Here is a 16,696-nt window from a genome sequence, read left to right on the forward strand (position 1 = left end):
CCCCCCCCCCCCCCCACCCCCCCCCCCCCCCACCCCCCCCCCCCCCCACCCCCCCCCCCCCCCACCCCCCCCCCCCCCCACCCCCCCCCCCCCCCACCCCCCCCCCCCCCCACCCCCCCCCCCCCCCACCCCCCCCCCCCCCCACCCCCCCCCCCCCCCACCCCCCCCCCCCCCCACCCCCCCCCCCCCCCACCCCCCCCCCCCCCCACCCCCCCCCCCCCCCACCCCCCCCCCCCCCCACCCCCCCCCCCCCCCACCCCCCCCCCCCCCCACCCCCCCCCCCCCCCACCCCCCCCCCCCCCCACCCCCCCCCCCCCCCACCCCCCCCCCCCCCCACCCCCCCCCCCCCCCACCCCCCCCCCCCCCCACCCCCCCCCCCCCCCACCCCCCCCCCCCCCCACCCCCCCCCCCCCCCACCCCCCCCCCCCCCCACCCCCCCCCCCCCCCACCCCCCCCCCCCCCCACCCCCCCCCCCCCCCACCCCCCCCCCCCCCCACCCCCCCCCCCCCCCACCCCCCCCCCCCCCCACCCCCCCCCCCCCCCACCCCCCCCCCCCCCCACCCCCCCCCCCCCCCACCCCCCCCCCCCCCCACCCCCCCCCCCCCCCACCCCCCCCCCCCCCCACCCCCCCCCCCCCCCACCCCCCCCCCCCCCCACCCCCCCCCCCCCCCACCCCCCCCCCCCCCCACCCCCCCCCCCCCCCACCCCCCCCCCCCCCCACCCCCCCCCCCCCCCACCCCCCCCCCCCCCCACCCCCCCCCCCCCCCACCCCCCCCCCCCCCCACCCCCCCCCCCCCCCACCCCCCCCCCCCCCCACCCCCCCCCCCCCCCACCCCCCCCCCCCCCCACCCCCCCCCCCCCCCACCCCCCCCCCCCCCCACCCCCCCCCCCCCCCACCCCCCCCCCCCCCCACCCCCCCCCCCCCCCACCCCCCCCCCCCCCCACCCCCCCCCCCCCCCACCCCCCCCCCCCCCCACCCCCCCCCCCCCCCACCCCCCCCCCCCCCCACCCCCCCCCCCCCCCACCCCCCCCCCCCCCCACCCCCCCCCCCCCCCACCCCCCCCCCCCCCCACCCCCCCCCCCCCCCACCCCCCCCCCCCCCCACCCCCCCCCCCCCCCACCCCCCCCCCCCCCCACCCCCCCCCCCCCCCACCCCCCCCCCCCCCCACCCCCCCCCCCCCCCACCCCCCCCCCCCCCCACCCCCCCCCCCCCCCACCCCCCCCCCCCCCCACCCCCCCCCCCCCCCACCCCCCCCCCCCCCCACCCCCCCCCCCCCCCACCCCCCCCCCCCCCCACCCCCCCCCCCCCCCACCCCCCCCCCCCCCCACCCCCCCCCCCCCCCACCCCCCCCCCCCCCCACCCCCCCCCCCCCCCACCCCCCCCCCCCCCCACCCCCCCCCCCCCCCACCCCCCCCCCCCCCCACCCCCCCCCCCCCCCACCCCCCCCCCCCCCCACCCCCCCCCCCCCCCACCCCCCCCCCCCCCCACCCCCCCCCCCCCCCACCCCCCCCCCCCCCCACCCCCCCCCCCCCCCACCCCCCCCCCCCCCCACCCCCCCCCCCCCCCACCCCCCCCCCCCCCCACCCCCCCCCCCCCCCACCCCCCCCCCCCCCCACCCCCCCCCCCCCCCACCCCCCCCCCCCCCCACCCCCCCCCCCCCCCACCCCCCCCCCCCCCCACCCCCCCCCCCCCCCACCCCCCCCCCCCCCCACCCCCCCCCCCCCCCACCCCCCCCCCCCCCCACCCCCCCCCCCCCCCACCCCCCCCCCCCCCCACCCCCCCCCCCCCCCACCCCCCCCCCCCCCCACCCCCCCCCCCCCCCACCCCCCCCCCCCCCCACCCCCCCCCCCCCCCACCCCCCCCCCCCCCCACCCCCCCCCCCCCCCACCCCCCCCCCCCCCCACCCCCCCCCCCCCCCACCCCCCCCCCCCCCCACCCCCCCCCCCCCCCACCCCCCCCCCCCCCCACCCCCCCCCCCCCCCACCCCCCCCCCCCCCCACCCCCCCCCCCCCCCACCCCCCCCCCCCCCCACCCCCCCCCCCCCCCACCCCCCCCCCCCCCCACCCCCCCCCCCCCCCACCCCCCCCCCCCCCCACCCCCCCCCCCCCCCACCCCCCCCCCCCCCCACCCCCCCCCCCCCCCACCCCCCCCCCCCCCCACCCCCCCCCCCCCCCACCCCCCCCCCCCCCCACCCCCCCCCCCCCCCACCCCCCCCCCCCCCCACCCCCCCCCCCCCCCACCCCCCCCCCCCCCCACCCCCCCCCCCCCCCACCCCCCCCCCCCCCCACCCCCCCCCCCCCCCACCCCCCCCCCCCCCCACCCCCCCCCCCCCCCACCCCCCCCCCCCCCCACCCCCCCCCCCCCCCACCCCCCCCCCCCCCCACCCCCCCCCCCCCCCACCCCCCCCCCCCCCCACCCCCCCCCCCCCCCACCCCCCCCCCCCCCCACCCCCCCCCCCCCCCACCCCCCCCCCCCCCCACCCCCCCCCCCCCCCACCCCCCCCCCCCCCCACCCCCCCCCCCCCCCACCCCCCCCCCCCCCCACCCCCCCCCCCCCCCACCCCCCCCCCCCCCCACCCCCCCCCCCCCCCACCCCCCCCCCCCCCCACCCCCCCCCCCCCCCACCCCCCCCCCCCCCCACCCCCCCCCCCCCCCACCCCCCCCCCCCCCCACCCCCCCCCCCCCCCACCCCCCCCCCCCCCCACCCCCCCCCCCCCCCACCCCCCCCCCCCCCCACCCCCCCCCCCCCCCACCCCCCCCCCCCCCCACCCCCCCCCCCCCCCACCCCCCCCCCCCCCCACCCCCCCCCCCCCCCACCCCCCCCCCCCCCCACCCCCCCCCCCCCCCACCCCCCCCCCCCCCCACCCCCCCCCCCCCCCACCCCCCCCCCCCCCCACCCCCCCCCCCCCCCACCCCCCCCCCCCCCCACCCCCCCCCCCCCCCACCCCCCCCCCCCCCCACCCCCCCCCCCCCCCACCCCCCCCCCCCCCCACCCCCCCCCCCCCCCACCCCCCCCCCCCCCCACCCCCCCCCCCCCCCACCCCCCCCCCCCCCCACCCCCCCCCCCCCCCACCCCCCCCCCCCCCCACCCCCCCCCCCCCCCACCCCCCCCCCCCCCCACCCCCCCCCCCCCCCACCCCCCCCCCCCCCCACCCCCCCCCCCCCCCACCCCCCCCCCCCCCCACCCCCCCCCCCCCCCACCCCCCCCCCCCCCCACCCCCCCCCCCCCCCACCCCCCCCCCCCCCCACCCCCCCCCCCCCCCACCCCCCCCCCCCCCCACCCCCCCCCCCCCCCACCCCCCCCCCCCCCCACCCCCCCCCCCCCCCACCCCCCCCCCCCCCCACCCCCCCCCCCCCCCACCCCCCCCCCCCCCCACCCCCCCCCCCCCCCACCCCCCCCCCCCCCCACCCCCCCCCCCCCCCACCCCCCCCCCCCCCCACCCCCCCCCCCCCCCACCCCCCCCCCCCCCCACCCCCCCCCCCCCCCACCCCCCCCCCCCCCCACCCCCCCCCCCCCCCACCCCCCCCCCCCCCCACCCCCCCCCCCCCCCACCCCCCCCCCCCCCCACCCCCCCCCCCCCCCACCCCCCCCCCCCCCCACCCCCCCCCCCCCCCACCCCCCCCCCCCCCCACCCCCCCCCCCCCCCACCCCCCCCCCCCCCCACCCCCCCCCCCCCCCACCCCCCCCCCCCCCCACCCCCCCCCCCCCCCACCCCCCCCCCCCCCCACCCCCCCCCCCCCCCACCCCCCCCCCCCCCCACCCCCCCCCCCCCCCACCCCCCCCCCCCCCCACCCCCCCCCCCCCCCACCCCCCCCCCCCCCCACCCCCCCCCCCCCCCACCCCCCCCCCCCCCCACCCCCCCCCCCCCCCACCCCCCCCCCCCCCCACCCCCCCCCCCCCCCACCCCCCCCCCCCCCCACCCCCCCCCCCCCCCACCCCCCCCCCCCCCCACCCCCCCCCCCCCCCACCCCCCCCCCCCCCCACCCCCCCCCCCCCCCACCCCCCCCCCCCCCCACCCCCCCCCCCCCCCACCCCCCCCCCCCCCCACCCCCCCCCCCCCCCACCCCCCCCCCCCCCCACCCCCCCCCCCCCCCACCCCCCCCCCCCCCCACCCCCCCCCCCCCCCACCCCCCCCCCCCCCCACCCCCCCCCCCCCCCACCCCCCCCCCCCCCCACCCCCCCCCCCCCCCACCCCCCCCCCCCCCCACCCCCCCCCCCCCCCACCCCCCCCCCCCCCCACCCCCCCCCCCCCCCACCCCCCCCCCCCCCCACCCCCCCCCCCCCCCACCCCCCCCCCCCCCCACCCCCCCCCCCCCCCACCCCCCCCCCCCCCCACCCCCCCCCCCCCCCACCCCCCCCCCCCCCCACCCCCCCCCCCCCCCACCCCCCCCCCCCCCCACCCCCCCCCCCCCCCACCCCCCCCCCCCCCCACCCCCCCCCCCCCCCACCCCCCCCCCCCCCCACCCCCCCCCCCCCCCACCCCCCCCCCCCCCCACCCCCCCCCCCCCCCACCCCCCCCCCCCCCCACCCCCCCCCCCCCCCACCCCCCCCCCCCCCCACCCCCCCCCCCCCCCACCCCCCCCCCCCCCCACCCCCCCCCCCCCCCACCCCCCCCCCCCCCCACCCCCCCCCCCCCCCACCCCCCCCCCCCCCCACCCCCCCCCCCCCCCACCCCCCCCCCCCCCCACCCCCCCCCCCCCCCACCCCCCCCCCCCCCCACCCCCCCCCCCCCCCACCCCCCCCCCCCCCCACCCCCCCCCCCCCCCACCCCCCCCCCCCCCCACCCCCCCCCCCCCCCACCCCCCCCCCCCCCCACCCCCCCCCCCCCCCACCCCCCCCCCCCCCCACCCCCCCCCCCCCCCACCCCCCCCCCCCCCCACCCCCCCCCCCCCCCACCCCCCCCCCCCCCCACCCCCCCCCCCCCCCACCCCCCCCCCCCCCCACCCCCCCCCCCCCCCACCCCCCCCCCCCCCCACCCCCCCCCCCCCCCACCCCCCCCCCCCCCCACCCCCCCCCCCCCCCACCCCCCCCCCCCCCCACCCCCCCCCCCCCCCACCCCCCCCCCCCCCCACCCCCCCCCCCCCCCACCCCCCCCCCCCCCCACCCCCCCCCCCCCCCACCCCCCCCCCCCCCCACCCCCCCCCCCCCCCACCCCCCCCCCCCCCCACCCCCCCCCCCCCCCACCCCCCCCCCCCCCCACCCCCCCCCCCCCCCACCCCCCCCCCCCCCCACCCCCCCCCCCCCCCACCCCCCCCCCCCCCCACCCCCCCCCCCCCCCACCCCCCCCCCCCCCCACCCCCCCCCCCCCCCACCCCCCCCCCCCCCCACCCCCCCCCCCCCCCACCCCCCCCCCCCCCCACCCCCCCCCCCCCCCACCCCCCCCCCCCCCCACCCCCCCCCCCCCCCACCCCCCCCCCCCCCCACCCCCCCCCCCCCCCACCCCCCCCCCCCCCCACCCCCCCCCCCCCCCACCCCCCCCCCCCCCCACCCCCCCCCCCCCCCACCCCCCCCCCCCCCCACCCCCCCCCCCCCCCACCCCCCCCCCCCCCCACCCCCCCCCCCCCCCACCCCCCCCCCCCCCCACCCCCCCCCCCCCCCACCCCCCCCCCCCCCCACCCCCCCCCCCCCCCACCCCCCCCCCCCCCCACCCCCCCCCCCCCCCACCCCCCCCCCCCCCCACCCCCCCCCCCCCCCACCCCCCCCCCCCCCCACCCCCCCCCCCCCCCACCCCCCCCCCCCCCCACCCCCCCCCCCCCCCACCCCCCCCCCCCCCCACCCCCCCCCCCCCCCACCCCCCCCCCCCCCCACCCCCCCCCCCCCCCACCCCCCCCCCCCCCCACCCCCCCCCCCCCCCACCCCCCCCCCCCCCCACCCCCCCCCCCCCCCACCCCCCCCCCCCCCCACCCCCCCCCCCCCCCACCCCCCCCCCCCCCCACCCCCCCCCCCCCCCACCCCCCCCCCCCCCCACCCCCCCCCCCCCCCACCCCCCCCCCCCCCCACCCCCCCCCCCCCCCACCCCCCCCCCCCCCCACCCCCCCCCCCCCCCACCCCCCCCCCCCCCCACCCCCCCCCCCCCCCACCCCCCCCCCCCCCCACCCCCCCCCCCCCCCACCCCCCCCCCCCCCCACCCCCCCCCCCCCCCACCCCCCCCCCCCCCCACCCCCCCCCCCCCCCACCCCCCCCCCCCCCCACCCCCCCCCCCCCCCACCCCCCCCCCCCCCCACCCCCCCCCCCCCCCACCCCCCCCCCCCCCCACCCCCCCCCCCCCCCACCCCCCCCCCCCCCCACCCCCCCCCCCCCCCACCCCCCCCCCCCCCCACCCCCCCCCCCCCCCACCCCCCCCCCCCCCCACCCCCCCCCCCCCCCACCCCCCCCCCCCCCCACCCCCCCCCCCCCCCACCCCCCCCCCCCCCCACCCCCCCCCCCCCCCACCCCCCCCCCCCCCCACCCCCCCCCCCCCCCACCCCCCCCCCCCCCCACCCCCCCCCCCCCCCACCCCCCCCCCCCCCCACCCCCCCCCCCCCCCACCCCCCCCCCCCCCCACCCCCCCCCCCCCCCACCCCCCCCCCCCCCCACCCCCCCCCCCCCCCACCCCCCCCCCCCCCCACCCCCCCCCCCCCCCACCCCCCCCCCCCCCCACCCCCCCCCCCCCCCACCCCCCCCCCCCCCCACCCCCCCCCCCCCCCACCCCCCCCCCCCCCCACCCCCCCCCCCCCCCACCCCCCCCCCCCCCCACCCCCCCCCCCCCCCACCCCCCCCCCCCCCCACCCCCCCCCCCCCCCACCCCCCCCCCCCCCCACCCCCCCCCCCCCCCACCCCCCCCCCCCCCCACCCCCCCCCCCCCCCACCCCCCCCCCCCCCCACCCCCCCCCCCCCCCACCCCCCCCCCCCCCCACCCCCCCCCCCCCCCACCCCCCCCCCCCCCCACCCCCCCCCCCCCCCACCCCCCCCCCCCCCCACCCCCCCCCCCCCCCACCCCCCCCCCCCCCCACCCCCCCCCCCCCCCACCCCCCCCCCCCCCCACCCCCCCCCCCCCCCACCCCCCCCCCCCCCCACCCCCCCCCCCCCCCACCCCCCCCCCCCCCCACCCCCCCCCCCCCCCACCCCCCCCCCCCCCCACCCCCCCCCCCCCCCACCCCCCCCCCCCCCCACCCCCCCCCCCCCCCACCCCCCCCCCCCCCCACCCCCCCCCCCCCCCACCCCCCCCCCCCCCCACCCCCCCCCCCCCCCACCCCCCCCCCCCCCCACCCCCCCCCCCCCCCACCCCCCCCCCCCCCCACCCCCCCCCCCCCCCACCCCCCCCCCCCCCCACCCCCCCCCCCCCCCACCCCCCCCCCCCCCCACCCCCCCCCCCCCCCACCCCCCCCCCCCCCCACCCCCCCCCCCCCCCACCCCCCCCCCCCCCCACCCCCCCCCCCCCCCACCCCCCCCCCCCCCCACCCCCCCCCCCCCCCACCCCCCCCCCCCCCCACCCCCCCCCCCCCCCACCCCCCCCCCCCCCCACCCCCCCCCCCCCCCACCCCCCCCCCCCCCCACCCCCCCCCCCCCCCACCCCCCCCCCCCCCCACCCCCCCCCCCCCCCACCCCCCCCCCCCCCCACCCCCCCCCCCCCCCACCCCCCCCCCCCCCCACCCCCCCCCCCCCCCACCCCCCCCCCCCCCCACCCCCCCCCCCCCCCACCCCCCCCCCCCCCCACCCCCCCCCCCCCCCACCCCCCCCCCCCCCCACCCCCCCCCCCCCCCACCCCCCCCCCCCCCCACCCCCCCCCCCCCCCACCCCCCCCCCCCCCCACCCCCCCCCCCCCCCACCCCCCCCCCCCCCCACCCCCCCCCCCCCCCACCCCCCCCCCCCCCCACCCCCCCCCCCCCCCACCCCCCCCCCCCCCCACCCCCCCCCCCCCCCACCCCCCCCCCCCCCCACCCCCCCCCCCCCCCACCCCCCCCCCCCCCCACCCCCCCCCCCCCCCACCCCCCCCCCCCCCCACCCCCCCCCCCCCCCACCCCCCCCCCCCCCCACCCCCCCCCCCCCCCACCCCCCCCCCCCCCCACCCCCCCCCCCCCCCACCCCCCCCCCCCCCCACCCCCCCCCCCCCCCACCCCCCCCCCCCCCCACCCCCCCCCCCCCCCACCCCCCCCCCCCCCCACCCCCCCCCCCCCCCACCCCCCCCCCCCCCCACCCCCCCCCCCCCCCACCCCCCCCCCCCCCCACCCCCCCCCCCCCCCACCCCCCCCCCCCCCCACCCCCCCCCCCCCCCACCCCCCCCCCCCCCCACCCCCCCCCCCCCCCACCCCCCCCCCCCCCCACCCCCCCCCCCCCCCACCCCCCCCCCCCCCCACCCCCCCCCCCCCCCACCCCCCCCCCCCCCCACCCCCCCCCCCCCCCACCCCCCCCCCCCCCCACCCCCCCCCCCCCCCACCCCCCCCCCCCCCCACCCCCCCCCCCCCCCACCCCCCCCCCCCCCCACCCCCCCCCCCCCCCACCCCCCCCCCCCCCCACCCCCCCCCCCCCCCACCCCCCCCCCCCCCCACCCCCCCCCCCCCCCACCCCCCCCCCCCCCCACCCCCCCCCCCCCCCACCCCCCCCCCCCCCCACCCCCCCCCCCCCCCACCCCCCCCCCCCCCCACCCCCCCCCCCCCCCACCCCCCCCCCCCCCCACCCCCCCCCCCCCCCACCCCCCCCCCCCCCCACCCCCCCCCCCCCCCACCCCCCCCCCCCCCCACCCCCCCCCCCCCCCACCCCCCCCCCCCCCCACCCCCCCCCCCCCCCACCCCCCCCCCCCCCCACCCCCCCCCCCCCCCACCCCCCCCCCCCCCCACCCCCCCCCCCCCCCACCCCCCCCCCCCCCCACCCCCCCCCCCCCCCACCCCCCCCCCCCCCCACCCCCCCCCCCCCCCACCCCCCCCCCCCCCCACCCCCCCCCCCCCCCACCCCCCCCCCCCCCCACCCCCCCCCCCCCCCACCCCCCCCCCCCCCCACCCCCCCCCCCCCCCACCCCCCCCCCCCCCCACCCCCCCCCCCCCCCACCCCCCCCCCCCCCCACCCCCCCCCCCCCCCACCCCCCCCCCCCCCCACCCCCCCCCCCCCCCACCCCCCCCCCCCCCCACCCCCCCCCCCCCCCACCCCCCCCCCCCCCCACCCCCCCCCCCCCCCACCCCCCCCCCCCCCCACCCCCCCCCCCCCCCACCCCCCCCCCCCCCCACCCCCCCCCCCCCCCACCCCCCCCCCCCCCCACCCCCCCCCCCCCCCACCCCCCCCCCCCCCCACCCCCCCCCCCCCCCACCCCCCCCCCCCCCCACCCCCCCCCCCCCCCACCCCCCCCCCCCCCCACCCCCCCCCCCCCCCACCCCCCCCCCCCCCCACCCCCCCCCCCCCCCACCCCCCCCCCCCCCCACCCCCCCCCCCCCCCACCCCCCCCCCCCCCCACCCCCCCCCCCCCCCACCCCCCCCCCCCCCCACCCCCCCCCCCCCCCACCCCCCCCCCCCCCCACCCCCCCCCCCCCCCACCCCCCCCCCCCCCCACCCCCCCCCCCCCCCACCCCCCCCCCCCCCCACCCCCCCCCCCCCCCACCCCCCCCCCCCCCCACCCCCCCCCCCCCCCACCCCCCCCCCCCCCCACCCCCCCCCCCCCCCACCCCCCCCCCCCCCCACCCCCCCCCCCCCCCACCCCCCCCCCCCCCCACCCCCCCCCCCCCCCACCCCCCCCCCCCCCCACCCCCCCCCCCCCCCACCCCCCCCCCCCCCCACCCCCCCCCCCCCCCACCCCCCCCCCCCCCCACCCCCCCCCCCCCCCACCCCCCCCCCCCCCCACCCCCCCCCCCCCCCACCCCCCCCCCCCCCCACCCCCCCCCCCCCCCACCCCCCCCCCCCCCCACCCCCCCCCCCCCCCACCCCCCCCCCCCCCCACCCCCCCCCCCCCCCACCCCCCCCCCCCCCCACCCCCCCCCCCCCCCACCCCCCCCCCCCCCCACCCCCCCCCCCCCCCACCCCCCCCCCCCCCCACCCCCCCCCCCCCCCACCCCCCCCCCCCCCCACCCCCCCCCCCCCCCACCCCCCCCCCCCCCCACCCCCCCCCCCCCCCACCCCCCCCCCCCCCCACCCCCCCCCCCCCCCACCCCCCCCCCCCCCCACCCCCCCCCCCCCCCACCCCCCCCCCCCCCCACCCCCCCCCCCCCCCACCCCCCCCCCCCCCCACCCCCCCCCCCCCCCACCCCCCCCCCCCCCCACCCCCCCCCCCCCCCACCCCCCCCCCCCCCCACCCCCCCCCCCCCCCACCCCCCCCCCCCCCCACCCCCCCCCCCCCCCACCCCCCCCCCCCCCCACCCCCCCCCCCCCCCACCCCCCCCCCCCCCCACCCCCCCCCCCCCCCACCCCCCCCCCCCCCCACCCCCCCCCCCCCCCACCCCCCCCCCCCCCCACCCCCCCCCCCCCCCACCCCCCCCCCCCCCCACCCCCCCCCCCCCCCACCCCCCCCCCCCCCCACCCCCCCCCCCCCCCACCCCCCCCCCCCCCCACCCCCCCCCCCCCCCACCCCCCCCCCCCCCCACCCCCCCCCCCCCCCACCCCCCCCCCCCCCCACCCCCCCCCCCCCCCACCCCCCCCCCCCCCCACCCCCCCCCCCCCCCACCCCCCCCCCCCCCCACCCCCCCCCCCCCCCACCCCCCCCCCCCCCCACCCCCCCCCCCCCCCACCCCCCCCCCCCCCCACCCCCCCCCCCCCCCACCCCCCCCCCCCCCCACCCCCCCCCCCCCCCACCCCCCCCCCCCCCCACCCCCCCCCCCCCCCACCCCCCCCCCCCCCCACCCCCCCCCCCCCCCACCCCCCCCCCCCCCCACCCCCCCCCCCCCCCACCCCCCCCCCCCCCCACCCCCCCCCCCCCCCACCCCCCCCCCCCCCCACCCCCCCCCCCCCCCACCCCCCCCCCCCCCCACCCCCCCCCCCCCCCACCCCCCCCCCCCCCCACCCCCCCCCCCCCCCACCCCCCCCCCCCCCCACCCCCCCCCCCCCCCACCCCCCCCCCCCCCCACCCCCCCCCCCCCCCACCCCCCCCCCCCCCCACCCCCCCCCCCCCCCACCCCCCCCCCCCCCCACCCCCCCCCCCCCCCACCCCCCCCCCCCCCCACCCCCCCCCCCCCCCACCCCCCCCCCCCCCCACCCCCCCCCCCCCCCACCCCCCCCCCCCCCCACCCCCCCCCCCCCCCACCCCCCCCCCCCCCCACCCCCCCCCCCCCCCACCCCCCCCCCCCCCCACCCCCCCCCCCCCCCACCCCCCCCCCCCCCCACCCCCCCCCCCCCCCACCCCCCCCCCCCCCCACCCCCCCCCCCCCCCACCCCCCCCCCCCCCCACCCCCCCCCCCCCCCACCCCCCCCCCCCCCCACCCCCCCCCCCCCCCACCCCCCCCCCCCCCCACCCCCCCCCCCCCCCACCCCCCCCCCCCCCCACCCCCCCCCCCCCCCACCCCCCCCCCCCCCCACCCCCCCCCCCCCCCACCCCCCCCCCCCCCCACCCCCCCCCCCCCCCACCCCCCCCCCCCCCCACCCCCCCCCCCCCCCACCCCCCCCCCCCCCCACCCCCCCCCCCCCCCACCCCCCCCCCCCCCCACCCCCCCCCCCCCCCACCCCCCCCCCCCCCCACCCCCCCCCCCCCCCACCCCCCCCCCCCCCCACCCCCCCCCCCCCCCACCCCCCCCCCCCCCCACCCCCCCCCCCCCCCACCCCCCCCCCCCCCCACCCCCCCCCCCCCCCACCCCCCCCCCCCCCCACCCCCCCCCCCCCCCACCCCCCCCCCCCCCCACCCCCCCCCCCCCCCACCCCCCCCCCCCCCCACCCCCCCCCCCCCCCACCCCCCCCCCCCCCCACCCCCCCCCCCCCCCACCCCCCCCCCCCCCCACCCCCCCCCCCCCCCACCCCCCCCCCCCCCCACCCCCCCCCCCCCCCACCCCCCCCCCCCCCCACCCCCCCCCCCCCCCACCCCCCCCCCCCCCCACCCCCCCCCCCCCCCACCCCCCCCCCCCCCCACCCCCCCCCCCCCCCACCCCCCCCCCCCCCCACCCCCCCCCCCCCCCACCCCCCCCCCCCCCCACCCCCCCCCCCCCCCACCCCCCCCCCCCCCCACCCCCCCCCCCCCCCACCCCCCCCCCCCCCCACCCCCCCCCCCCCCCACCCCCCCCCCCCCCCACCCCCCCCCCCCCCCACCCCCCCCCCCCCCCACCCCCCCCCCCCCCCACCCCCCCCCCCCCCCACCCCCCCCCCCCCCCACCCCCCCCCCCCCCCACCCCCCCCCCCCCCCACCCCCCCCCCCCCCCACCCCCCCCCCCCCCCACCCCCCCCCCCCCCCACCCCCCCCCCCCCCCACCCCCCCCCCCCCCCACCCCCCCCCCCCCCCACCCCCCCCCCCCCCCACCCCCCCCCCCCCCCACCCCCCCCCCCCCCCACCCCCCCCCCCCCCCACCCCCCCCCCCCCCCACCCCCCCCCCCCCCCACCCCCCCCCCCCCCCACCCCCCCCCCCCCCCACCCCCCCCCCCCCCCACCCCCCCCCCCCCCCACCCCCCCCCCCCCCCACCCCCCCCCCCCCCCACCCCCCCCCCCCCCCACCCCCCCCCCCCCCCACCCCCCCCCCCCCCCACCCCCCCCCCCCCCCACCCCCCCCCCCCCCCACCCCCCCCCCCCCCCACCCCCCCCCCCCCCCACCCCCCCCCCCCCCCACCCCCCCCCCCCCCCACCCCCCCCCCCCCCCACCCCCCCCCCCCCCCACCCCCCCCCCCCCCCACCCCCCCCCCCCCCCACCCCCCCCCCCCCCCACCCCCCCCCCCCCCCACCCCCCCCCCCCCCCACCCCCCCCCCCCCCCACCCCCCCCCCCCCCCACCCCCCCCCCCCCCCACCCCCCCCCCCCCCCACCCCCCCCCCCCCCCACCCCCCCCCCCCCCCACCCCCCCCCCCCCCCACCCCCCCCCCCCCCCACCCCCCCCCCCCCCCACCCCCCCCCCCCCCCACCCCCCCCCCCCCCCACCCCCCCCCCCCCCCACCCCCCCCCCCCCCCACCCCCCCCCCCCCCCACCCCCCCCCCCCCCCACCCCCCCCCCCCCCCACCCCCCCCCCCCCCCACCCCCCCCCCCCCCCACCCCCCCCCCCCCCCACCCCCCCCCCCCCCCACCCCCCCCCCCCCCCACCCCCCCCCCCCCCCACCCCCCCCCCCCCCCACCCCCCCCCCCCCCCACCCCCCCCCCCCCCCACCCCCCCCCCCCCCCACCCCCCCCCCCCCCCACCCCCCCCCCCCCCCACCCCCCCCCCCCCCCACCCCCCCCCCCCCCCACCCCCCCCCCCCCCCACCCCCCCCCCCCCCCACCCCCCCCCCCCCCCACCCCCCCCCCCCCCCACCCCCCCCCCCCCCCACCCCCCCCCCCCCCCACCCCCCCCCCCCCCCACCCCCCCCCCCCCCCACCCCCCCCCCCCCCCACCCCCCCCCCCCCCCACCCCCCCCCCCCCCCACCCCCCCCCCCCCCCACCCCCCCCCCCCCCCACCCCCCCCCCCCCCCACCCCCCCCCCCCCCCACCCCCCCCCCCCCCCACCCCCCCCCCCCCCCACCCCCCCCCCCCCCCACCCCCCCCCCCCCCCACCCCCCCCCCCCCCCACCCCCCCCCCCCCCCACCCCCCCCCCCCCCCACCCCCCCCCCCCCCCACCCCCCCCCCCCCCCACCCCCCCCCCCCCCCACCCCCCCCCCCCCCCACCCCCCCCCCCCCCCACCCCCCCCCCCCCCCACCCCCCCCCCCCCCCACCCCCCCCCCCCCCCACCCCCCCCCCCCCCCACCCCCCCCCCCCCCCACCCCCCCCCCCCCCCACCCCCCCCCCCCCCCACCCCCCCCCCCCCCCACCCCCCCCCCCCCCCACCCCCCCCCCCCCCCACCCCCCCCCCCCCCCACCCCCCCCCCCCCCCACCCCCCCCCCCCCCCACCCCCCCCCCCCCCCACCCCCCCCCCCCCCCACCCCCCCCCCCCCCCACCCCCCCCCCCCCCCACCCCCCCCCCCCCCCACCCCCCCCCCCCCCCACCCCCCCCCCCCCCCACCCCCCCCCCCCCCCACCCCCCCCCCCCCCCACCCCCCCCCCCCCCCACCCCCCCCCCCCCCCACCCCCCCCCCCCCCCACCCCCCCCCCCCCCCACCCCCCCCCCCCCCCACCCCCCCCCCCCCCCACCCCCCCCCCCCCCCACCCCCCCCCCCCCCCACCCCCCCCCCCCCCCACCCCCCCCCCCCCCCACCCCCCCCCCCCCCCACCCCCCCCCCCCCCCACCCCCCCCCCCCCCCACCCCCCCCCCCCCCCACCCCCCCCCCCCCCCACCCCCCCCCCCCCCCACCCCCCCCCCCCCCCACCCCCCCCCCCCCCCACCCCCCCCCCCCCCCACCCCCCCCCCCCCCCACCCCCCCCCCCCCCCACCCCCCCCCCCCCCCACCCCCCCCCCCCCCCACCCCCCCCCCCCCCCACCCCCCCCCCCCCCCACCCCCCCCCCCCCCCACCCCCCCCCCCCCCCACCCCCCCCCCCCCCCACCCCCCCCCCCCCCCACCCCCCCCCCCCCCCACCCCCCCCCCCCCCCACCCCCCCCCCCCCCCACCCCCCCCCCCCCCCACCCCCCCCCCCCCCCACCCCCCCCCCCCCCCACCCCCCCCCCCCCCCACCCCCCCCCCCCCCCACCCCCCCCCCCCCCCACCCCCCCCCCCCCCCACCCCCCCCCCCCCCCACCCCCCCCCCCCCCCACCCCCCCCCCCCCCCACCCCCCCCCCCCCCCACCCCCCCCCCCCCCCACCCCCCCCCCCCCCCACCCCCCCCCCCCCCCACCCCCCCCCCCCCCCACCCCCCCCCCCCCCCACCCCCCCCCCCCCCCACCCCCCCCCCCCCCCACCCCCCCCCCCCCCCACCCCCCCCCCCCCCCACCCCCCCCCCCCCCCACCCCCCCCCCCCCCCACCCCCCCCCCCCCCCACCCCCCCCCCCCCCCACCCCCCCCCCCCCCCACCCCCCCCCCCCCCCACCCCCCCCCCCCCCCACCCCCCCCCCCCCCCACCCCCCCCCCCCCCCACCCCCCCCCCCCCCCACCCCCCCCCCCCCCCACCCCCCCCCCCCCCCACCCCCCCCCCCCCCCACCCCCCCCCCCCCCCACCCCCCCCCCCCCCCACCCCCCCCCCCCCCCACCCCCCCCCCCCCCCACCCCCCCCCCCCCCCACCCCCCCCCCCCCCCACCCCCCCCCCCCCCCACCCCCCCCCCCCCCCACCCCCCCCCCCCCCCACCCCCCCCCCCCCCCACCCCCCCCCCCCCCCACCCCCCCCCCCCCCCACCCCCCCCCCCCCCCACCCCCCCCCCCCCCCACCCCCCCCCCCCCCCACCCCCCCCCCCCCCCACCCCCCCCCCCCCCCACCCCCCCCCCCCCCCACCCCCCCCCCCCCCCACCCCCCCCCCCCCCCACCCCCCCCCCCCCCCACCCCCCCCCCCCCCCACCCCCCCCCCCCCCCACCCCCCCCCCCCCCCACCCCCCCCCCCCCCCACCCCCCCCCCCCCCCACCCCCCCCCCCCCCCACCCCCCCCCCCCCCCACCCCCCCCCCCCCCCACCCCCCCCCCCCCCCACCCCCCCCCCCCCCCACCCCCCCCCCCCCCCACCCCCCCCCCCCCCCACCCCCCCCCCCCCCCACCCCCCCCCCCCCCCACCCCCCCCCCCCCCCACCCCCCCCCCCCCCCACCCCCCCCCCCCCCCACCCCCCCCCCCCCCCACCCCCCCCCCCCCCCACCCCCCCCCCCCCCCACCCCCCCCCCCCCCCACCCCCCCCCCCCCCCACCCCCCCCCCCCCCCACCCCCCCCCCCCCCCACCCCCCCCCCCCCCCACCCCCCCCCCCCCCCACCCCCCCCCCCCCCCACCCCCCCCCCCCCCCACCCCCCCCCCCCCCCACCCCCCCCCCCCCCCACCCCCCCCCCCCCCCACCCCCCCCCCCCCCCACCCCCCCCCCCCCCCACCCCCCCCCCCCCCCACCCCCCCCCCCCCCCACCCCCCCCCCCCCCCACCCCCCCCCCCCCCCACCCCCCCCCCCCCCCACCCCCCCCCCCCCCCACCCCCCCCCCCCCCCACCCCCCCCCCCCCCCACCCCCCCCCCCCCCCACCCCCCCCCCCCCCCACCCCCCCCCCCCCCCACCCCCCCCCCCCCCCACCCCCCCCCCCCCCCACCCCCCCCCCCCCCCACCCCCCCCCCCCCCCACCCCCCCCCCCCCCCACCCCCCCCCCCCCCCACCCCCCCCCCCCCCCACCCCCCCCCCCCCCCACCCCCCCCCCCCCCCACCCCCCCCCCCCCCCACCCCCCCCCCCCCCCACCCCCCCCCCCCCCCACCCCCCCCCCCCCCCACCCCCCCCCCCCCCCACCCCCCCCCCCCCCCACCCCCCCCCCCCCCCACCCCCCCCCCCCCCCACCCCCCCCCCCCCCCACCCCCCCCCCCCCCCACCCCCCCCCCCCCCCACCCCCCCCCCCCCCCACCCCCCCCCCCCCCCACCCCCCCCCCCCCCCACCCCCCCCCCCCCCCACCCCCCCCCCCCCCCACCCCCCCCCCCCCCCACCCCCCCCCCCCCCCACCCCCCCCCCCCCCCACCCCCCCCCCCCCCCACCCCCCCCCCCCCCCACCCCCCCCCCCCCCCACCCCCCCCCCCCCCCACCCCCCCC

The sequence above is a fragment of the Sphaerodactylus townsendi genome, linkage group LG10 (genome assembly GCF_021028975.2).
Source record: "Sphaerodactylus townsendi isolate TG3544 linkage group LG10, MPM_Stown_v2.3, whole genome shotgun sequence".
Taxonomy (NCBI): domain Eukaryota; kingdom Metazoa; phylum Chordata; class Lepidosauria; order Squamata; family Sphaerodactylidae; genus Sphaerodactylus; species Sphaerodactylus townsendi.